Source organism: Piliocolobus tephrosceles, chromosome 1, assembly GCF_002776525.5.
Source record: "Piliocolobus tephrosceles isolate RC106 chromosome 1, ASM277652v3, whole genome shotgun sequence".
Classification (NCBI taxonomy): domain Eukaryota; kingdom Metazoa; phylum Chordata; class Mammalia; order Primates; family Cercopithecidae; genus Piliocolobus; species Piliocolobus tephrosceles.
The window spans coordinates 77356934-77381506 of record NC_045434.1 but is presented as its reverse complement, the minus strand read 5'-3'; the positions used below and the strand labels follow the sequence as shown (position 1 = coordinate 77381506).

Below are 24573 nucleotides of genomic sequence, written 5' to 3'. Positions count from 1 at the left end.
CAAAAATAGAGTTCAATACAATGAGTAAGATCTAGTATTTGATAGCACAACAGAGTGACCACAATCAGCAATAATTTGTTGGACATTTTAGAGTAACCAAGGGAGTACAATTGGAATGTTTGCAACACAAAGAAACGATTAATTCTTGAGGTGATGGAAACCCCATTTACCTTTTTTTAATGTCACAGCCTGAGTTCCAAATAAGGACCTTGATGTGCCCCTGCGGAAAAAAAAAAAAAAAAAAAAAGAAAATTTCTTGATGTGATTATTACAGTAGGTCTGTATCAAAATTCAAAATATCTCGGGTATCCCATAAATATAGATACCTACTATGTACCCATTACAATTAAAAAGTAAAAAATAAAATGATTAAAACATGCTAGGAAGAACAGTTGGCAGCCCCACTACCTCCACAGAAAAAAGGAAAACAAATTTTTACTCCCTCAGCTCACCACAGAATGAGTCTTTCCAAGAGTTTATGATAGTCAGTATCTTATTTAAAGACTCATTAACTGAGTAAATGTCCAGCAGTAAAATTGAGTAGACAATAAAAGGTTATGTACATGCTATTGTATAAATTAAAAATTAAAACAACCTATTAATTTCAGCAAAATGAATATGTTTCCTTGGGCATCAGGGTATCTAAGTTCAAAATATTTGGGGGCTTGCGATGTCTATAAAGTATCCTCAACTAGCATCTTCAATTTGCTAAGAGAAAGCCTGGTTTTAAAGTATATAAAAAACTTTATTTTTTCTTTCTTTTTTTTTTTTTTTTTTTTTTTTTTTTTGAGACGGAGTCTCCCTCTGCCGCCCAGGCTGGAGTGCAGTGGCGGGGTCTCAGCTCACTGCAAGCTCCGCCTCCTGGGTTTATGCCATTCTCCTGCCTCAGCCTCCCAAGCAGCTGGGACTACAGGCGCCCGCCACATCGCCCGGCTAGTTTTTTGTATTTTTTAGTAGAGACGGGGTTTCACCATGTTAGCCAGGATGGTCTCTATCTCCTGACCTCGTGATCCGCCCGTCTCAGCCTCCCAAAGTGCTGGGATTACAGGCTTGAGCCACCGCGCCCGGCCTCTTTCTTTCTTTCTTCTTTTTTTTTTTTTTTTTGAGAGGGAGTCTCTCACTCTGTCACCCAGGCTGGAGTGCAACGGCATGATCTTGGCTCACTGCAACCTCCACTTCCCGGATTCAAGCAATTCTCCTGCCTCAGCCTCCCAAGTAGCTGGGATTACAGGCGCCTGCCACCACACCTGGCTAATTTTTGTAGATGGGGTTTCACCCTGTTGGCCAGACTGATCTCAAACTCCTGACCTTGTGATCTGCCTGCCTCAGCCTCCCAAATTGCTGGGATTACAGGCATGAGCCACTGCACCTGGCCAAAATAATGTAAAGCTTTCTAGATTTATTTCCATTTTTTTTCTATATATTTACTCACAACTTGCTTGGTGGCCAAAGAAACTTAAAAATCCCTTGTGAGCTTTGGATTAATTTAATAATCAAAATATAACTCCAGGTTTTATTAAATGTCTCACTGTACACTATTTGGCTATAGTTTTTTTTTGTTTGTTTTAAGTACAAGGACTGAGCCTGAGTGTAATAATGAAAATTATGATTATTACTACTACTAACAATATTATCAGTTGGAAAAGTCTCTATATGTATTTAATCAAATATATTTTCAGGGGGTAAATTTAACACTAGAAAATAGCTGAATATTATGCAGATGGTGTGCTCCCACTATAAGGCATGAATGGAATTCATCACTATCATTGGTGAATGGAACTGAGAGGAGCACGGCAGGACTCAAGTTGGGAAAATCATCCAGAAAAGTAGGAGTATAGCAGATCTAGAAGCAAAAGGACACAAATAGTAGGCATCGAGAAAGACACAAACCTATTCAACACAGTGTCAGGCCCTGCCCTCGGTGCTTCACAGAATGTGTAGGATGAGACGTGTACCAGCACAGATACATCTTCTGGACCTGACTGTCAGAGATGCAGGGGCTGGGCATGGCTGAAGCAAGGCACGGATTGATGGACACTGATTCAGGAAATATCTGCTTGTCACCAGGATGGCAGGTCAAGTGAATTGGTTTGACCAAATAAACAGTTAATTTGATATAAAAACGTCAAATTAGTGGTTTGAAATTCATAAGTCAATATTCAAAGCGAAGAAAACTATAGCCTGTATAAAGGTAAAAATAGGTTTTAGGTCCAGCTATCAGGGTAAAAGAGCTGCAAAATTTATCTGAAAAGTAATAAAGCATATGCAAATGTCAAATATTATCACTAAAAATGCTATTATTTTCCTGCATCTCCATTACTGGATTCATTTATTGTAAGTATCACAATTCCAGTCTGGGCATGAAAGCTAAATTACTGTATTGTAGAAAATGTACATTTTGGGACCTAACCTGGATTGTTTTTAGCATGCAAATAAAACCATATTAATTGCCATTGTTGGCAGTCATGTATTTCTTAGGACTTTTTATCTGCAACCAAACTAATTGGCCTTGAATCCATTCTGACAACATTTTAATTATTCACTAGTTAATAATTCTTAAAAGCATCTTCAACATTAAAATGTCTCTAAGAGCATGTACAGAGCTATTCAATCCCAAATAATAATTTTATACAATATTCATATCAACCTAAATATTCTCTGTGATCTTTATAAATTTATGTAACATATTTTCGTATTCAGAAGATAACCTTAAAATTATATGGCTGTGTATAGCACCCTTTGCATGACATGTATGTATATTCTCCAAATGCCTTGCTTTTTCACATAGTTTTGAGTTTCTTTGATATCAATTTAAAAAAAGAATCCATCGAGAAAGCAATTTTTTTTTTTTTTTTTAAAAAGCCTAGTCCCTACTGTTTGCACAACTATACGATGAAACACAAGCACTGCACTCTGTCGGGGGTCTGCTCATATTCCCCAAAGAAACCTTTACAACAATTCAACATAGGAAAACAATTGAAAGTAAAAAATATATATAAATACCACTAGACAATAATAGATTTGTTTCCTGACTTAAGTTGGGATCACCAGATGAGGATTTGTGTGAAAGTGATCTGGGGAGTAGGAAAGTGGTGCTAGGAAGGGAAATCCCATAAAGGGTAACTTCAGTTCAGTCTTTCAGTCTTTGGAGACCATGTTCTGGTCAGGGGCCAGGGAGCTGGGGTAATTATTCCTCCTGTCCATCAGCCCCTAAGATGAGGCACACTGGGTTGGGGGTGTGGTGGCTACTTATATGAAATAAATTTCCAGGCACTTCCTGCTGTCTGCACTAGCAGGAAAAGTGGGTTACAGCAGCCTTACAACAGAGAGATGTGGGTGCTTGCTCTAGAGAGTGGAAGCTCACGTCAGTGCGATCTGTGTGTTTGGAAATGGCAAAGTGTGCTAATGGGATATGAGTAGAGCTCTGAGAGCATCTGATCACCTCTACTATGGTGGCATTAGGCTGGACATGATCGATTGCCAAATTAACTATATAGGCAATTATTGCTGTAACAGATTAGAGAAAGAAGAGATCTGATCACAGAAGCATGTGCTCAGGTTCCCTTACTATACATTTCACAGGGATAGATTTGCCCCAGTTCATTGCCACCTGTGATTGAGTAAATCCACCTACTTCTGGGGTTCGGTGTAAAGAAGACACTTGCCCAGAGACATAAATCACATTCTACAATAATGCATTATCAGTGTATAAGAAAAGGTGAATTTTGATCTCCATCTACTTTACTCTCTCTATATTTCTTAATTACGCGAGTACTCAGGTGAGGAAATAGAGTGTTATTTATTGGTCCTTCCTCAATAAACAACAATAATTAACATTTATTGAGTGCTATGTGCCAGGAACAAGTCTAAGTACTTTTCAAAAACAGTCTTATTGCATCTTTTCAACAGCCCCATGACATAGGTCCTTTTTACACTTTTTAAATTGTGGAGACTGAGGCACAGAGAGGTTAACTATCTTGTCCATGACCACACTGCTGTAACATGAAATGAGGACTTGAACACAAAGTCAATCCAGTTATGAAGTCTATGCCTTTAACCACTAGATTAAAGACAACTGAAGTGAGAGCAAGAAGATTTCTAAAGGCTTCTGTAGCCAGAGGATAATGACTGTACCACAGAAGCCACAGGATAGGTTTTTTTAGTGAGGACCATGATGGAGAATTAGAACTTACAGGATCAGTGAGACCCAAAGTAGGCTGAGATCACAATGAGAACCACAGGGTTTTAACCTAGCTGAAAGAACAAACCAGAAGTTCGCTAGCCACACCTCAGTGAACACTAGTGTAAAGAAACTCACAGACCCAACCAGACCAGAAATCTGTCACCTGGGACCAGAGAAGTCTGAGAGGTGAGTTACAAGGATAATCAAAAGGTACCAACTGCTCTTCCTCCAATGCCTCAAGGTCCCACAGGGACTCACCATTCCCAATAAACCCAGATTTCACATTGATTGGTTTACAGTGTAACTATTCTGCTTTGGATTCATAGGGCTTCTCAAATCTGTGGATTGATGCCTTTCATCAGTTTTGGAATACATTCATGAAACAATGAATGATGGGGATACATTCTGAGAAACAGGACCTTAGAAAACATTGTCATTGTGTGAACAGCATAGAGCATACGTATACAAAACTAGATGGTATAACCTACTGCACACCTAGGCTATATGGTATAGCCTATTGCTGCTGGCTACAAACCTGTGTGGCATGTTACTGCACTGAATACTGTAAGCAACTGTAACACAATGGTAAGTATTTGTGTATCTAAACATAGAAAAGGTACAGTAAGAATATGGTATTATAATCTTTTCGGACCACCATTGCATTTGTGGTCTGTTGTTTACTGAAACATTTTTATGTGGTACATGACTGCATTCTCAGTCATTATCTCCTCATATGTTTATTCCTCATTCTCACTCTCCTGCCCTTCTGGGACTCAAATTAAAATGTTTTAAGCTTTCTGTCATATAAATATTATCATTTATTGTTAATTACTTTTTAAAAATATTGTAATATTGGGGGATTTTCTTCCATTATAGCTTCTAGGTGACTGTGGTTTCTGTATCTGATATGCATTGGTTTCTTTATATTAATTTTGTGCCCTTCTACCTTGCTGAATTATTTTATTGTTTGTAATAGTTTTGCAGTTGATTCACCTAGGTCTTCATGTTATCTGAAAATATTAAATAGCTCCATTGGTATATAAATGGATTCAGAAAATATGGTATATATACACAATGGATACTATTCAGTCATAAAAAATAATGAAATCATGTCATTTGCAGCAACATGGATGGAACTGGAGATTATGTTAAGTGAAATAAGTCAGGCACAGAAAGACAGATGCCGTATGTCCTCACTCATACATGAGAACTAAAAAATAATTGGCCTCATGGAGATAGAGAACAGAATGATAGATACTGGAGGCTGGTAAGAGTGTTTGGGTGGGAGGAAGAATAAAGAGAGGTTGATTAGTGGGCATAAACATACAGTTAGATAGAACAAATAAGCCCTGATATTCAATAGCAGAGTAGGGTGACTATAGTTAGCAACATTGCATAGTATTTTTCAAAGTAGGTAGAAAAGAGGACTTGAAATTTTACCAACATATAGAAACGATCCTCAGGGTGATAGATACCCCAAACACCCTGACTTAATCATTACACATTCTGTGCATGTTACCAACATATAGAAATGATCCTCAGGGTTATAGACACCCCAAACACCCTGACTTAATCATTACGCATTCTAAGCATGTAACAAGTACTCATGTGTATCCTGTAAATACTTAAAATATTTTGTACCGATTAAAAAATAGTAAGAGCATTACTTCTTTCTTTCCAATTTCATACTTCCGATTTTTTCCTTTTTGCTAATTGCATTGACTGGTACCTCCTGCACAGTATGAAGTGATGATAGTGGGTATCCCTGTCATGTTTCTGACATTGAAGGTAATGATCTCAGTTTTGGGGCAAAAAACTGAAAAAGTTTTATCTCAACATTTTAAGGATCTATCTTTTCCTATCATACTGAGTTTTGTTTTCTTTTAAGTCAATAATGGTTGTTGACTTTTGCCAAATGCTTTTCAGCATTTATAGACAGGATCAATAGTTTATCTTCTAAAAACTATTAATTCGATGAATTATATTAAAAGATTTCCTAGGGCCGGGCATGGTGGCTCACGCCTGTAATCCCAGCACTTTGGGAGGCTGAGGCAGGCAGATCACCTGAGGTCAGGAGTTTGACCTGGCCGACATGGTGAAACCCCGTCTCTACTAAGAATAACAAAATTAGCTGAGTGTGGAGGCACACTCCTGTAATCCCACCTACTCGGGAGGCTGAGGCAGGAGAATCACTTGAACCCAGAGGTGGAGGTTGCAGTGAGCCGAGACTATGCTGTTGCTCTCCAGCCTGGGCAAAAAAGACCATCCCCCCATCAAAAAAAAAAAAAAAAGGCTTCCTAAACCATTTTTGCCATCCTGAACAAAATCTTACCTGGCCATAATATTACTTTAATATTTTTATGGATTATATTCTCCAATATTTTATTCAGGATTATTGCATTGACATTTATAAGTGGATTTGATCTTTAGTTTTACTTGTTTCTTTTTTTAAAAAAGAAAGTTTTTGTTAACACAAGTTTTTCTTAATTCACATTTCAATTTTAATATTAAATAGTTCAAGATTTTTATTTATGAACACTTTTTTCCAGTTTAGTGCTCTTAAATTCATTTGCTTGCTGTTCATTTATATTTAACATGTAAAAGCTATGAATTACCAGCTATTTTTTAAAAATGGTAACTAATTGCACTGGAAAATGAAAATTTATAAAATTGTATCATTAGAGCAGAGTTTAAAAAACCAAAAGATAAGGATTTGTTTAAAAATCTTTTATCATTAGGGCATTACACCTTTTTCAGAACAAGGGTAATTTGCAGAAATTATACAAGGTAACTTTTTATCAAATATCAATATTTAGCAAAGTTTTATTTACCTGGAATGTTATTTCACTGGTAAAAACTATCTCCAGTTACAAAAAAAAAAAAAAAATCAGAAACCTTATTAAATTTAACCTGCTTTTATAAATGTCCTAAGAAGTCTTAAGCTAAACATATTTTAAGTAGAAAAATGATAATTTAAAAATAGTTCGTCATACTGTTTCTGTGGTTTATGTACATATATTAACCGATCTCTTTGATAGTAAACATGACTAGAAGTTCATCACATTAAGCACTGTAAAATAAAAGTGAGAACTAATCATCTTCTAGCAAAAATACTTTGTATGCAACAATTGCAAATGTTAAAGCTGTTATTTAGTGGTTGATTATTGCCTGCTATGAAATATTAAACAATGTATATTTACTGGATTGTTTTTCAGTTTCCAGCTGCCCTCTGAGATCCCAAACAAGGGGTTCCCATAAATAAAAGCTGCAGTACAATTCACTTAGTGGTTAGTTGCATGCCAACCCTCCCCTGGTCATTATACTCATTCTTCTCCACTGCCCCCAAACTGCAGTGGCACCATATTATTAAAAACAATAAGTACCTGGGGTTTATGCTTCAGAACAAGACATTATTTGAGTAATTTCAAATGATATACAGTTCCTTCATGTAAAAAAGATGTTTTGTGGTCACAATTGCTTCAAAAAGTAATTATATTCAAATGACCTGACATATCAGGCCTTAGCAATTATAAACCATGATTTTGACACATGGCAATTTTTAAGTTAGGCAAATGTTAAGTGCTAAAAGATGTGAACAGCTGTTCTGTTTAAGTTAGAGTGCTGCAAAACTCAGGTAATGACTATTTTTTTCAGTTAACATAACTAGTCCATGGTACAGCATACTAAATCACAAAGTACAAATCCAAGGAAGATAATATCTTTACGAAGTTACAAACTTTGGCAAATCAATACAGTACTTTTTTTTTTTTTTTTTTTTGAGACGTAGTGGTCTCTCTCTGTTGCCCAGGCTGGAGTGCAGTGGCGGGATCTCGGCTCGCTGCAAGCTCCACCTCCCACATTCACGCCATTCTCCTGCCTCAGCCTCCCGAGTAGCTGGGACTACAGGCGTCTGCTACCATGCCCGGCTAACTTTTTTTGTATTTTTGGTGGAGACGGGGTTTCACCATATTAGCCGGGATGGTCTGGATCTCCTGACCTCGTGATCCGCCCGTCTCGGCCTCCCAAAGTGCTGGAATTACAGGCGTGAGCCACCGCACCTGGCCTACAGTACTCTTTAATATAATGAAACCATACTTTTGACTTGGCGCGATGGCTCACGCGTGTAATCCTAGCACTTTGGGAGGCCGAGGTGGACAGATTACCTGAGGCCAGGAGTTCGAGACAAGCCTGGCCGACATGGTGAAACTTCGTCTCTACTGAAAATACAAGAATTAGCCAGGAGTGGTGGTGCGTGCCTGTACTCCCAGCTGCTTGGGAGGCTGAGGCACAAGAATCGCTTGAACCCGGGATGGGGAGGTTGCAGTGAGCTGAGATTGCTCCACTGCATTCCAACTTGGGTGACAGAGCAAGACATTGTTTCAAAAGGAAACAAAACAAAACACAAAACCATACTTTTTTTGGAGTCATGTGTTACTTTAGTGATAATTTTCACTCCGAAAATATTTAAGTACCAAATCAAAACACTGGTTTTTAATGGTGGTTTATAGCAGAGCAAGTTATTTTACACAAAATACAGTTTAAAACTACACAATTTCTCCTTTTGAGTGAGTTCCCTTGTGCAAGCTGTTGAAGTGTACAGCAGCAGGGTAATGGGCATCTATAGGAAGTAACTCTGCTCTGTTCTGGGATTGGTCCAAAGGCAGCTGGAGTTCCAGTGTATGAAAAGCTTTAAAATACTACCTTAAGGAGATTTAATATCAATACCAATTTCCAAGGACTTCTTGTTAATTTTTCACATAAATAATGGCACCCTCAAAATCAGATAGTAATTTCAAACAACATTAATTTCGATGATCCCTTCTATTTAGAAGACTTTCTGTTTTCATCAAAAGTCACATAGTCTTATATCAGCTTATCAAAAAAAAAAAAAAAAACTACCTAAAATATAGTTGTAATTTTAAAATGACAAATAAATATAGAGTCATGTAGTCGGCTTGGAGAGACCTGGGGTACCCGATGTTGTCTACTAACTTTCATGATCCCGCCTCTGCAAATGCTGCTGCTGCCATTGTTTCCTCCTGCTGAGGCTGTCAATTCTTCAATCTCTGCTTTTTTTTTTTTTTTTTTTTTTTTGACAGAGTTTTACTCTTGTCACCCAGGCTGGAGTGCAATGGCACAATCTCAGCTTACTGCAGGCTCCGCCTCTCAGATTCAAGCCATTCTCCTGCCTCAGCCTCCTGAGTAGCTGGGATTACAGGTGCCCACCACCATGTCCAGCTAATTTTTGTATTTTCTGGTGGAGACGGTTTCACCATGTTGGCTAGGCTGGTCTCAAACTCCTGACCTAAGGTTATCTGCCTGCCTTGGCCTTCCAAAGTGCTGGGATTACAGGCGTGAGTCACCGTGCCCAGCCCAATCTCAGCATTTAATGTGTGCATTACCCATTCCACTGCTTCTTCACCTTTACTGGCACTTGAGGATATTGTACTTACCATCAGTCCTTCAAGGTAACTGCTGAGGCTAACCGCTTTCACGGTGATTATGGCTTCTTGAGTCAAAATAGTTCCTTCTGGGTCCTGAGGATATGGTTTTTACATGTCTCTCATCTACTGAAACCACATTTGTAAATGAAATATTAGTAGATTTAAGTTCCATTGCTTTCTCTACAGGATCAACAGAATGTTCTTGCACATATGTTTTGGTTCTTGCTGCACCAATAAAGACTTCCCAATAGACAGCAGTCCCCACTCTGTGCTGAGAAGTCTGTGGCTGTGCAACTTTCCAGAGGGATCTATATGTCTGTCCAACACATTAACTCCAGCCACACCTGGGTTCATAGGGTCTGGGTATTTCTACATCACAGCTGTTGTAACAGTTTCCCATGAGTGGTCAAAGACGTGCTCTGAAGTCCAGATCTTCATGGTGTCGACGGCCTGAGCAATGTCTGGTGGCACCAGGAAACAATGAGGGCGCAGAGTTTACGCCTGCCCTGGCTCACCTCCAGCACTCCAGCCAGCCCGCAGAACACAGGTGCCCCCGGGCCCAACACAAGGGACCTCCTGACACGCAGCCCAGTTATGTCTGTCTCATAAAGAGAATATGGAGGTTTTGTAATGTAAATGTTGAGTTAACGGGTGCAGCACACCAACATGGCACATGTATACATATGTAACAAACCTGCACGTTGTGCACATGTACCCTAGAACTTAAAGTATAATAAAATAAAATAAAATAAACTATATCCAATAAAAAAAGAGAATATGGAGGTTTTGATATACGAGTGCTGAGAAGGGAACAGTGTGGTCCCTTTAAATGATAGGGAAGGTGGAAAGGAAAGTGCTGGGTAGAGAAAGGTGAGTCCCTGGCTAGGGCTCCACCTCCACTGCGCTCCAGCCTGGGCGACAGAGCAAAACTCCATCTAAAAAAAAAAAATAAAAAAAATAAAAAAAAAAAAAAAAAAACATTGGAATTATTTGCCCTTTAATGCCTTTATCAGATTCATCTGTAACACTGTCTGGTCTTGTTGCCTTGATAGGGGTGTAACTCTTTGAAAGTTTTCTCTATTTCTTCTATAAAAATCAGACTGTTTAGACTTTCCAACTCTTCTGGAGTCACTTTTGATAAATGTGGTGAATTTCTAGAAAGTTATTCATTTCTATCGAGTTTTTAAAATTCATTTATATAGATTTCAGCCATCTTAAAGAGATCTTCTAATGTGGTTATTTCCCCTTTATCACTTGGTATTTCGTGTATCTCCACTGTCTGTGTTTTTTTTGTCAAAGTTTCCTGTGCTATTTCTCAATGTTGAATGTTATGTGCCAAATTTTCTGGAAGTTGGAATTCTAAACCAATGTTTATGTACAGACCCAGGTATATTTTAAAAGTTAGTTTATGATAAAAGTGACATTTTAAGTCAGCTGAAGAAATTTACCAAATTGTGTTAAGAGAAATAACTATTAATATATATTTGGGGAAAAAATAGACTCCATACTTAATAGCACTCACTGAAATAAACTCCAAATAAATTTAAAAGTTATTCCTGGAATGTATGTGAGAAGAAAACATAGTAGGGTATTTTTCTAACTTTGGAACAAGGAAATCATTTCTAAACAAGGCAAAAAAAAAAAAAAAAGCCATAAAAATAATTGTAGATCAGATCAATTAAAGTTTCAAAGCAGTAAAAGACATCATATGTGAAGTTAAGATACATTACAGGGCTGGGCGCAGTGGCTCATGCCTGTAATCCCAGCACTTTGGGAGGCCGAGATGGGTGGATCACGAGGTCTGGAGATCGAGACCCTCCTGGCTAACACGGTGAAACCCCGTCTCTACCAAAAATACAAAAAACATTAGCCGGGCGAGGTGGTGGGCGCCTGTAGTCCCAGCTACCCGGGAGGCTGAGGCAGGAGAATGGCATGAATGTGGGAGGTGGAGCTTGCAGTGAGCTGAGATCGCGCCACTGCACTCCAGCCTGGGTGACAGAGTGAGACTCCGTCTCAAAAAAAAAAAAAAAAAAAAAAAAAAGATACATTACAGGGAGAAAACTTTGCAAGATATTTAGACAGCAAATAGTTAATAATCTAGCATACATTGAATTCTTACAAATTAATAAGGAAATGCCAAATAGCCTATTTAAAAAATGGACAAAGGATCGAAAGGAAAATTTACAGCACACATACAGTTTTGCTATTACAGAGAATAAATAAAAGGATATCCAATTTACTGTCATCTGAAAAGTGCAAATTAGAACAAATGTACCAGTTTTGCCTATCAGAATGGTATCAACTAAAATAATTGAAAATATTAAATTTTTGAGCAGAAACAGATAGGAAATATAAAATATGGGAGTGAATCTGAAAGATCACTTTAGAAAAATGTATATGCCCCTTCATTCAGCAATTACTCCATTCTAAAGAAATACTTACACAGCTTCATGAAGATGTATACAAGAGCATTCATTATTGGTTATATAGAGAAATGGTCAAACAATACATATTATATGCATAATATGAAATACTGGTTGTCATTATAAGAAGGAGCTAGAGCTGACTACAGTGATGTGCAAAGCTCTGAAGACCTAAAATGAAAAGATAGGTTGAGTAATGATCTATATATTATTATCACATATGTAAAACAAATAGCAAAACTGTATGTGTGGTGTATAGTGTATATGTATAAATGCATGTTTTAAAAAGACCAAAGGATGTTGTCTTAGTCTGTTTAGACTGCTATAACAAAATACCTCAGGCTAGGTAATTTAAAAGCAATAGAAATTTGTTGCTCACAGTTCTAGGCTGGGAAGTCCAAGATCAAGGAGCCAAAGTGTTACGGGATCTCTGGGGTGTTGATTTCTCTGATTGGAAACCTCTGTGGCCATGACACCTTTGCCCAAGTTCTTGTCCTGCGTCCAGACAAGTGAAGGGGGAAGAAGAGTTTTTTTGGGGATAGAACAGCTCAGAAGAGTGCGTAGCTCCTCTCTGTAGGCAGGTCATCCTGTTGAGTGTTCAGCTCTCAGCAGAGAGGAGGTCCTGGAGAGAGTGGCTCCTCCCTGCAAGGAAGTCATGCAGATGTCTCTGCAGGTCTCTGAAGCTCTCAGCAGACAGAGTAGCTCCTCTCTGCTAGCAGGTCATCTCTGCAGCTCTCAGTGGAGAGGGTACTCCTGCAGCTGATCAGCCTGTCTCTCTGCACTCTTCGTCCTCGGGCCATCCTCTGCCCTGCTCTGGCTGAGCCCAGGGCTTTTATGACCTCAGAGGGGAGGAAGTGTGTGCTGACTGGTCCATGGGCGGCCATGAACGGGCTGGAAGAGGCACCCAAGTCCCCACTCTGGTGGGAGAAACTGTCAGCCCAGTCCCCAGCCTTCAGGCCCTCCACGGCCTGAGGGCGGGGCCTTATTGGGAACATCACCCCTTCTGTCTAGGGCTCTTGTCTGCCTCCTGCTGCCATTCATGGCCCCAGGGCTTGGCTCCAACTGGACTCCGAGATTGGAGAGGGTGCTGGGGGCCAAGAGAAGCCAGACGGTGGGAGCAGACACCCCTGAGCCTGCAGGGACGGGGGCAAAGGGGGCCTTCCTGGGGTGCCCAAGGGCTCCCAAGGGTGCAGGCTGCAGAGATCCCCAGGTCCTGCACTTGGGAGGGCAACAGCAGCTGCACCTGGGAGCTTCCGCCCTGCCAGCTTGGAAGGGACAGGGCTCCTGCTTGTCCCCTGCTCTTGTCGACTTCCTGAAGCCAGAGGCCCAGGTCTGCAGCCGCACCTGAGAGGGCAGATCCTACCTGTCTCCAGCTCCCCCAAGAGCATAGGGAGGCTCGGATCCATGGTTGCAGTTTGGGCTGCTGTAGCCCCGGTCAGGGCTCCTGCCTGCTCTACAGAGCAGGAGGCCTGGGTCTGCAGCTATGGTTTGGGCAGCTGCAGCAGCACCGGGAGCTCCCATCCCAACTCAGAAGGGGCGGGGCTCCCACTCGCTTCATGAAGTGTGGGGCCCCAGCTGCACTTCCCTGCTGCAGCTGGCATGATAGCAACAGCCACTGCCTTAAAAAGGATTCAGTGTCTGTGAGGGCCTGTTCCTCATGAGTAGCACCTTCTTGCTGTGTCTTCACAGAAAGGGCAAACAGGTTCCCTCAAGTCTTTTTTTATAAGGGCACTAGTCCCACCTCCCAACGGCCTTATCTTCTAATACCATTGCCTTGGTGATTAGGCTTCAACATATTAATTTTGGGGTATACAAACATTTAGACCATAGCAGATGTTTGGCAAAATATTGACATTCTCCCCTTTAGGTAGATAAGGCAGTGTGGGAGGAATGAAGATATTCACATTTCTGTATATATATTTCTTGCACTTTATATTATTTGAATAATTTACAGTAAGAATACATTAAATATGACTAGTATCATTTTTTTAAAGGCAGTAAATATAAACAAAAATTACAAGTGATGGTATGAAGCTGCCAACAGGGTTGTTGGGACTCTGGTTGTTGTACCTCTGCCATACTACTTGACAAAAGACAACTAGAGAGGATATAAATATATATACAGGGCAGGTTTGGTGAGGACCAATTACATATGACCCATTGTCATTCAACCAGGAGACACTTCCATGTTTCAGTGAAACACTTTGTAGTACAAAACAGATCCTTCAGTAAGAAACAAATATATTTAAATCCTCTCTGTCTATATCTCACATACATATGCACATAAAGACACATATTCATTTATTCCCCAGGTGTTTGTTGACTATGGACCTAATTATAATGCTGTCATAAGTGTGAAGTGGTAACACTTTCTCATCACCCTGTATAGGTAAAAATATGCATTTGATCAAACTTGCTGGGTCACCATGCCACGTTAATACAGCATGGGTCTGCTGCTATTGGTGATGATGGATGATTTTAGAAAATTTAAGATGAGCTGTTCTTCCTCACCCCACACCCACCTCAGGCTTCAACTGCTTATGCAGAGCTGACGGAAGCAGGTGTTAGGGTGAGAGAGAGTTTAGGAAGGATCTATACAAAGGTACGTGTAGTATAAGCATCCCACTTTAGCTGTAGAAAAGAACTAGTCTAGATCAATGTTTATGAATTCATTTTTTGGGAGGTAATGGGTTGCCACGAGAAGGAAATAGAACATAGGGTCAACAGATTTTACAGGGGTGTTTGTAGCTTCTATAGAAAGGGCAGGGGAAGTGACATCAAAAAAAGCCAAAAATTAAGAGCAGCTTGAAAAGCAGGATCTGAGAAAATGGCAGCAGAGGTTGGGTCAGTTACCTCAAGTTAAAAGAAAAGAAACTAGTTTAAGAAAATGTGGGTGCATGATCCAGAGAAAAGATAATAAAGCACCTCAGGGTTGAGGTGGGAGCCAAACAAAGACTTTTGCAGGCCTTAAGCACTGAAAAAGATTAGGAGGTGCTCCAACATTCTTCCCATATGAAATTCCTAATAAAAAATAATAATAATGCAAAACCTAGTAAAATATAGAAATCAGCAAAGCTTTAACAAATATTTTGAAAAATATATTGCCTTACTTTTTCTAGTATATCAAGCATTTTCTCAGGCTACCTACTGGGTCGTCTGTAAGATTAGCTTCAACTGTGAGGCTGAGGCTGGGTACCAGCCTGAGAAGACTCTTGTCCTCAGGAACAAGAACACTGTGAGTCCACCTAGCTGGCTTGAGGCCTAAAGAAGGGAACTCATCTTAAAGGATGGTAAAACTATACTGGGCCACTTAAGGTAGGGGTGGGATAGGTATTGGGTAATTTTGGAGAACAAACATGAAGAAGCCAAGAGAACAGTTCGTGAGAACTATTCTGTTCACTTGTGGAAATATGAAGTGGCCATAACCAAAGGGAAGCTCAAATCTGACATGAAAGGTGCTGAGATCGCCTCTCCATAACTATGAAAGAGGTTAAATAAGTCATCTCTAATGAGGGACGTCATCTGGTTCCAAAATCTGTGCTTTATATCTCCATTGCCTACCTTTAATTGCTTTCTTCTGCAGGTCTTCAGGAGGCTCCAAGACCAGCAGGCATATAAGCAAAATGGAACAGAGGCACTAGAATCAACTTTCCTGTGTTAGTAAGCTCAGTAGCATCCTCATACCTTGTGACTTTCCAACAGCTGCTGCCCTGTCCTCAGAACCTCTGCCCAGCATGGACTGGGGCACTCAGAATGGTATCCCTTGATATAATGCATATACAGTGGCACTATCAACTCCTCGTGCCTAAACATTTCTCAGTTTTCAGAGTCTCAAAACTGTTTCCACAGTATTGAACTCCCAGTTTTCTAAACCCCAACATGTTTCTTTCTTGATCACGAATCATCTTTACAGATGACAGCATCCTGGCTTGAATCCAGGGCTAAAAACCATTGAAGTCAAATTAAAACATACTTTTATGATGACAAATTTGCTAAAGTTAATAATTCAACTCATGGCTTGCTTGTATTTGTAACTTCAAAAAATTATTTTGGGGGCTTTAAAATTCATTACTCTCACATAAGTTGTATTTTAATGGAATTGATCTGATGAATTTTAGCTCTGAAGCAAGCCACATCTTTGCACTGGGACAGTCCTGTTCCCTAAACACAAGTGGATTATTCCATTTTCAAGTGGGTTCTATTTCTGAAAATGCACCTTATCTTTGTAAGATGGTCATGCATTGCTTGAACTTCAGAGAGAAAAGGCCATTCTACCATCACTTTCATTCAACTATATTGGATGTTCAAAAAGAACATTTAATTACAGAAAAAGACTTAGTAATCCTGTTTCTTTGAGGTCATAATTTCAAGGTAGTCCTTATCAAAGAAATATACTTTTGAAGTAATCTGCCTTTACACTCCAATTAGAGGTAAGATAAACTAACTCAATTCTGGCAAGTAATGTGGAAAAATTGAAGTATTTCCATTTACCAGTTATGCATTTTTAGAAGTCTTGTTTTTCTGTGGTATTAGACATGCAAATGAAGCAAGCCTCCCTCTGCCTCTACCTTGGTGTGGTTTATATGTACCAGATAATCTCAAAGGAGTTATAGTGGGTCCATGTGATATGAAATGAACCATATCTAACAGGCCTAAGATATACAGGGTGAAATGGGCCTGACCAGAGAAGTCTGGACTAGAAAGCTAAGATGACATACTATTAGGAAAAACTCCAAGTTCACAAGCTATGGATGGGTCATTCTATGGGAAGACAAATGGTGAGCTTCCTAACCTACTGTAATGTATTCAGTGGGTGCAGGTAATTGCATTATTTATACTCTTCCATTCACAGCACATCATCATCAATGGTCTCTGGAACTCGTCTTCCTTTATCTTTTATTTCATTCATTCAACACATATTTATGAAATATTAATATATGCCACATGCCAAGTATTGTTTTAGGAAGGAGGGATACAACATTGAATAAAACAAAGATCTTTGCTCTTACAGAGTTTACATTCCTTCAGGGTCATACAGACAATCAATAACATAATGAATAAGTGAATTATATAGCATGTTAGAAAATGATGTGTGCTATGGAAAATCTGATAAAGTCCTTCCCAAATAAGATGCAAACAAATGCAGATTTTAAAAATCAGAATGTTGGAGAATCAGGAATCATACCTTTCAACTGGAACCACATTTAAAAAGCTACTTCATTCTTAACTCACATTAAAAAAGTTACTTCATTCTTAAGCCCCAGGGCAAACACACATAAAAGAGAACATATGAGGACAAAGACAGAAACTTGGAAAGACATGCTCTGTTTCAGCAATTCTTAGAGTTCCAAAATATTTTAACAGTACACTTAAGTAAGCCCTTGGATAATTTTAGAGGGACATTGCTTAATCATTGACTACAGTTACTGTCTTTTATACCGTAATGTAATTTTTTCTCTTCAAATTGAAGTCAGACAATTTTAACCAGATCTTAAGTTTAAATTGTAGACCACTCCAAGCACAGAAAGGCCCATTTCAACTGTCATTAAATGCAACATTGACAGAAATCAGACAGGAAAGCCCTTTTGCTCACACCCTATGGTCTGTTTAATAAAGCGCACTCCATGACCCTAGCAAACCCAGTAACCAGCATTCATGCCACAGTCCTATCTTATCTGTTTTCCCCATTAGCTGCAAAGCCCTTGAAAGCAGGAACTATGTTTTATTTTTTGAATTCTTGAACTCTAGCTCAGTGCCTAGCATATAATAATTAATTTAGAAATATTTAAAGAATGAATAAATGAATGTTCTATAATTCTATGAGTGATAGAATTGACGGGGTTGATAAGCAGTTGGAATTTCATATTTAAATAGAAACATAATTTATATGGCCTCCACATTTCAGATCTGAAAATCTCTGGGTTTTAATGGTAATTTTTTTGCTCTCTGGAGTCCATGACTGCCTTGTCTCTTCTGCTCAGCTGCAGAGAGTGATGAGGAACTTTGCTCCTTAGTGCAGCTAAAACTGGGTTCTGGTCACATGAACAGGAAGAATTAAGAACATGAACACATTGAAGGGTGAGGGGAATGAAATTTATTGGGTGAAAAGGAAAAAGAAGAAAAAAGCTTCAAGCAAAGCGAGACGGGATCCTGCTAACAAGGCCTCCCACCTCACGGATTGATTCCAGGCCACACACAGGAACTGAAGGGGCTAGGCTCCTCACCCCTATACGAGGCATGAACTTGCCCTGGCTCCACCCCGCTCTCCCAGTGTGCAGGCAGGTCCGAGATTCTCCAGGGACCCTCTCCCTTATCTGCCTCCTGCATCTATCAACAGGAAAGACCTACATCCTCAACATTTAACCCTACCTAATTACTGACTCAAACTGAACTCGTACTGGAATCCCGTTTTCATCAGCATGTGTGTTTGTTTTGTAAACAAAAAATAAAATCTTAATTCCTCCAAGCAACTGAACAAACCACCTCTTGGCCAATGAGATCCCATAGAAACCTGAAAACCTGAATCCCAGGCCATGACTGGAAGGGAGGCTAGACAAACCTCGTTATACCACAACTGACCAGCACTAACATTAAAATAGAAATCAAAAGACTGACAAAGCAGACTGTACCAAATTCCATCCTGTCTTTAGTATAGCATCACATGAAAGATAGCAGATCTTGAAGGAAACGAAAATATTTTACCCCATAATATATTTGACATATTTTGTTATGGCACTGCAAAGTCATCTTTTGTGGGGGAAACTTGCATTTATAGTGAGCCTCCATTAACGCCGCCAGGCATTTCCTGGATCTAGTAGAGATTAACAGTCTGACACCTTTTTTTTTTTTTTGCTCTGTCACCCAGCCTGGAATGCACTCAGCTCACTGCAACCTCTGCCTCCTGAATTCAAACGATTCCGTGCCTCAGCCTCCCGAGTAGCTGGGATTACAGTTGCCCACCACCATACCTGGCTAATTTTTGCATTTTATTAGAAATGGGGTTTCACCATGTTGACCAGGCTGGTCTTGAACTCCTGACTTTGTGATCCGCCTGTCTCAGCCTCCCAAAGTGCTGGGATTACAGGTGTAAGCCACCACGCGCCCTCCGTGTTTGACACCTTTTAAGGTCCAAAAAGAAACATTTACCGTTTATTCTCTCTGAAGGCTGCTACCTGGAGGCTTCAGCTACATAACAAGAACCTTGGTTTCCACAACCCCTCTCATCTTAACTCAAGCATTTCTTTCTACGGACTACAAGTCTTTAGACAAAGCATAACTCTCTCAATCGATTGCTACTCAGAAAAATCTTTGAATCCACTTATGACCTATAAGCACACCTCCCACCCTACTTCAAGATGTTCCACCTTTCTGGGCCAAACCAATGTATACCTGAGGTGTGTTGATTAATGTCTTTGCCTGTAACTTTTATCTCCCTAAAATAGGTAAAACCAAACTGTAAGTTAACCACCTCGGACACACTTGAGACTGTTCCCCAGGCCATGGTCACTCAAATTGGCTCAGAGTAAGCCTCTTTAAATACTTCAGAGTTTGAGATTTTTTCACCAACAGTATGTTGAAGTGGAATGGAATGGAGGGAAGTGAGGGTGTTAAGGGAAGATGCAAAATTAACCTAGATGCTCTCATCTGATACTATTAGAGTGAACTATGGTTATCTATTCAAGATATTGTCTGCTTGATTCATATAGCTGAACTTCTGCCTTACAGTCTATAGAAGGTGCTATGGTGTGCCACCCAAATCCTCCATTCAGGAAGGCCATCAACCAAAGGGAGCTGCCTTGCCCAAGATTACAGCCTTTCTTTGGGGGTAGCCCACACTAGATCAGTGTGGTAGCAAAAGCCCAAGTCCCCTTGCCTCATTTGGACATCTTTGAACAACCATTCAAGTTTCAGGGCTCTATGAAATGAATGAGATTTCAATTATGGGATTGAGTGAGACCTCTGTTACAAAGGCATTACAACTTCACATTTCCTTCTGCTGAATCATCCTTCCCTCATATCCTTGTAAGCACTGTTCCCAAGAGCACTCTCCAATAAACTTCCTCCATGCAAAATTTCATCTCAGTTTATTTTCTTGGAAACTTGTCCTGTATAACAAAAGAGTGTTACCCACACTCCAATGCTCCACCTGAATCTAGAGGTTGCTTCAAATCTTAGCCAACATGGCTGGTGATAATAATCTCTGTGAATACCATCCCTGTCCTCTCCCACACATAGTTGGCTCTGTTACAGGAGGTAGCTAGTCAGACATGAGCAGGGCAGGAAAGCCTTCCCCACCTACCCCCAACCACCACTAGGAATGTCAGGCAACAATTACGTGATGGTCAGACAGTTGTTAAACTGTCTCTCTAAAATAGTAACTGAATGCAGCCAGCAGCAGGGAAAGGCAGTCTCCCATTAGATAGAAAAATACCCTGAAACTGTTGATCAGCAGCTTTCCAATAAGGTCTCAGGAGTTGGGTGGGTGGGATTAAGTATGTGTACTAAGAGGCAAAATGGTGGAGTTTAACTGGTGTACGACCTTATAGGAACACTAGACTGGAAAGGCAAAAACGCATCAAGAGAGCAGGTGTACAACTTCAGTAAGCACGCTCCGAATGCAGCCCTTCCCAGTGGCTGTCAAGCCACTCTGCATGCGGACAGCCCACCCCAAGGGAAGCATCAAGGGAGAAGGGATTCAATCCCCTGGAAGCGTGCCAACGTATAAAACCCCCAAGTCAAAGGTCAAACAGTGCACTTCTTGGTCCTCTTCCAAGTGTACTTTACTTCCTTTTTATTCCTGCTCTCAACTTCTTAATAAATTCATTCCTGCTCTAAAACTTGCCTCAGTGTCTCATTCTGCCATATTCCTCTCAGTCGAATTCTTTCTTCTGAAGAGGCAAGGATTGAGGTTGCTGCAGACCTGTATGGACTTACCATCGCTAACAGATCCTATATCCCATACTCTTAGTAAATGGCATGATAAACCATTTTTTAAATAATACAAGTTTAGAAGATTCTACTTGCCTAGAAACTCCGCCACTGCATCCCATTTAGTAACAGAACTGGCCAAAAACCCATTTAGACACTGATTTCAGCTTCTGGCTACCAGTTTTGGATTTGACCAGCATTCTGGATTAATACAAATTATTGGACTTCACATTATTATTGGATGAGCATTTCTCACTATCTGCCTCCTCTGCCAATTAAAATTCCACTTTACATCCAACCACCACTTCGGCTTTGAAGCTGCCAAGCTATAAGTGAATTTATAGCCATTACTTGGCTCATTTCAAGATTGTTTTTCCTTTCCTAATGACTATATATACATTGCTTGGCTGAACCAACAAGGATAGTAAATCCAACCTTCTCTACTACTTTGCATTGATATGCATTCATATACAATATAATATTTTGATATAACTCAGTGTCTCTAGTCTTCTTCACATAGAATATTTCCCAGAAAAGCTCTAAAGAGCTCTCACTCTGTCCTTTATGATGTGAAATATGTATCTTGGCATAGATAAATATATAAGAATAAGAGACATAAGATATTAGGATTTTCACATATATGAATTATACTTGGTAACAAAATGTCAAGTTAAATCCTGTGACTCACTTCCAGTTTTAGAGGCTTAGGAAACAAGAGCACAAAGATAACATGTAAAATAATAATTGTCACCACACTGTTTTATGTTAATAACTTTTTTTAAAAAACAAAGAGAATAATTTGTAGAGACTCCATTAATAGAGGATCGGATAAATATATTATGATACACTGATAAAAGTATGATAATTTGTAAAGACTCCATCAATAGAAGAAATTATGATACATTGGTAAAAGTATGCAACCATGAAAATGATGGTATAAAAGTACATTTATTTATATGGAAAGAGGTTCGCTTCATAAAGCTGAATTTAAAAATCAGTTTGTTAAACAATATGAAAGATATGATTCATTTATATAAGATATATTTGACATGGACATATAAGGAGATAGCTAGAAAGAAGATCGTCACCATATTTCCGGTGATTTTCTCCTAATGGTAGAATTTAGAATGACATTTTCAGAGTTGCTTGAATTTTTATGATATATATTCAAGAACAAAATTACTTTATTTTGAACTTTTTCTCCCAACAATCTGCCATTTTCCCATTATCCTATCCCTTTTTTACATATTCTACCCTCCTGCCATTTTTCCATTCTCCCATCCATTTTTTTACATATTCTTTGAAGAAGAGGATCCAAGCTCCTGTTGATAGAAGTATTATTCACAATAGCCAAAAGGTGGAAGGAACCCAAGTGTTGATCAATAACTAAATAAAAATATGAAATATGCACACAATAGAATATTATTCAGCCTCAAAAAGGAAGGAAATTCTGACTTATGCTACAACATGAATAAACCCCGAGGATAGCATGCTAAGTGAAATAAGCCAGTCACAAGTAGACAAATACTGTATGGTTACTTATTTGAGGTACATAGAGTTATCAGAAGGTAAAGAGACAAGAAGTAACATGGTTCCCTGTGGCTGGGTGGTGGGGTTATTATTTAACTGGTATAGAGTTTCTGTTTTGCAAGATAGAGTTTTAGAGGTAGATGGAGGTGATGGTTGCACAATGCGAATGTATTTAATGCCACTGAATTGTACACTTAAAAATGTTTAAAATGGTAAATTTTATGTTATGTGAATTTTATCACAATTAAAAAATAATGAAAGAATTTTAACAGAAAAAGGAGAAGATTTGACTTTTCTCATGCGATCTCTCTGGAATATCCAAACACTCTTGGAACACCATTCTTTCAGGGGAGTGGAGAAGAGAGGATGGTAGCCTGAGTGTGCCTCACAAAGGAAACATTTATGGTATTCTTTTCAGCTCCCAGAGGAGGTAGGAACAATGGTAGCTTTGTTAAGCATGTGAAGGGTGGAAGAACCACAGGGAAGAAGGGGAAAAGGCAAAAATTAATGCGGAAAAATAAAAGGGTATGTTAATTCAAGCACACAGGATACCTGCCTCCAATGTTTCTCTTGTACCAGTAAAGAAGTATAAATACCTTTCATCCACAAAAGACAGAAGATAATGATAGCTCAGAGAAATACTCCCTGATAAATCCTGTTATAATAATCATTCCCCAGTTTGAATTAACACAGGATGATGACCAAGCCCAGCAGATTTACAGCTACTCTGTAAAGATTTTGTGATGGTGACGTCCTTGGGGTTTATGATGAATGGGGCAAGTGTTATGTTTAAGGAGACTGGTCAAAATATGGAGCATAAACAGGGTTCTTTGTGGTAAAAGGGGAAGAACCAAACACTGGACTTAACTATTAGAAAAATTCACTTGGCTTCCAATGCTGAGATGCTGGTGGGATGCCCTGGCAGCAAAGGAGGTGGCATAAATTAAACCTGGTCTTCTAGTGAGGAGGTCTGCTTGCCAAGCAGAGCCCAACTCATGAAAATGCCACCTTCTTTTACCCATGCTCCTGCGAGAATCATCCAAATGATTTTTCTAGGTCTTCTTCCCTTCTGCTGCTTCCAAAGCAAAAATCTGTTCTGACCTGACCCTCAAATACAGTTTGAACCTGCTGACCCTGAGTGATTCTAATTTCCCTGAACGGTTGGTGCTTCTTGTGAGCTGGACCAGCAGAGAGAGCCATTATATAATTTTGCCTTTCTTTAGTATTGCAGTGTGATAGGCACACTGGGCTGGGATATGTCATGTGTCTTTAGTGCAGAGGAGACTCTAATTGCTAATGAAGAGGTTTTAGAGGTAAATACAACAGTTTTTTTGGGAAGGAATGTCATCTGTCCAGGTGGTATTGAAAGTCAAGACGTTTGGGGTGTGAATGGCCAAAAGTTCCTTTCTTTGAACTCTAGGCAGGGGTAAGAGAAAACTAAAGAGGAATTTGGGGCTGGGTCAACTAGAAAGCCTCTGACATAATATCTTAGTATTTCGAAGATTTGAGAGAATGCTGACTGGTTGGTGAAACTCAGCTAATGTTTTTCACTATAGATCCCATGCTTTGCTAACAACAGATTCTAGACAGGTCCAGATATTTAAGAGCCACCACCAAACAAACTGGAATATTCAGAATTAAACTTAAACTAACTCGCTATCTAAGTTACTCATTGAGAATACCAAGTGGAGAAAGCTAACAAATTAATGATATAAATTTATTAAACTTCTGTTTTAGTCTCTTAATTCTACTACTTTTTTTGTACCCTTTCTATAAAACTTCAACTCGGTCTCTGCTTCAGATTCTAGCACTAACTCACGGCTTGTGCAAGAATCCAGCAGTTAGTTCAGTTGCTACTTCTCTTTTTAACAAACATTAAAGTCATTGCTTGCCTTTTCCAAATCAAACGGATTCTCTGTCATATCTGGCTGAGGAGTATTTCTCTCATAAAAAAATACTTTATGTATAGATATTTATTAGCTCTATGACTTTAATTCACATCTGAAGGGATTTGGCCAATTCATCTTTTTTTTTTTTTTTTTTTTTTTTTTTTTTTTTTTTTTTT

At 39.3% G+C, this 24573-nt stretch overlaps 1 pseudogene; it reads right to left on the bottom strand.

The window, feature by feature from the left end:
* Positions 1-10065, bottom strand: part of LOC111537037 — a 61060-nt pseudogene extending 50995 nt beyond the window's left edge.
* Between the last annotated feature and the right edge of the window lie 14508 nt (positions 10066-24573).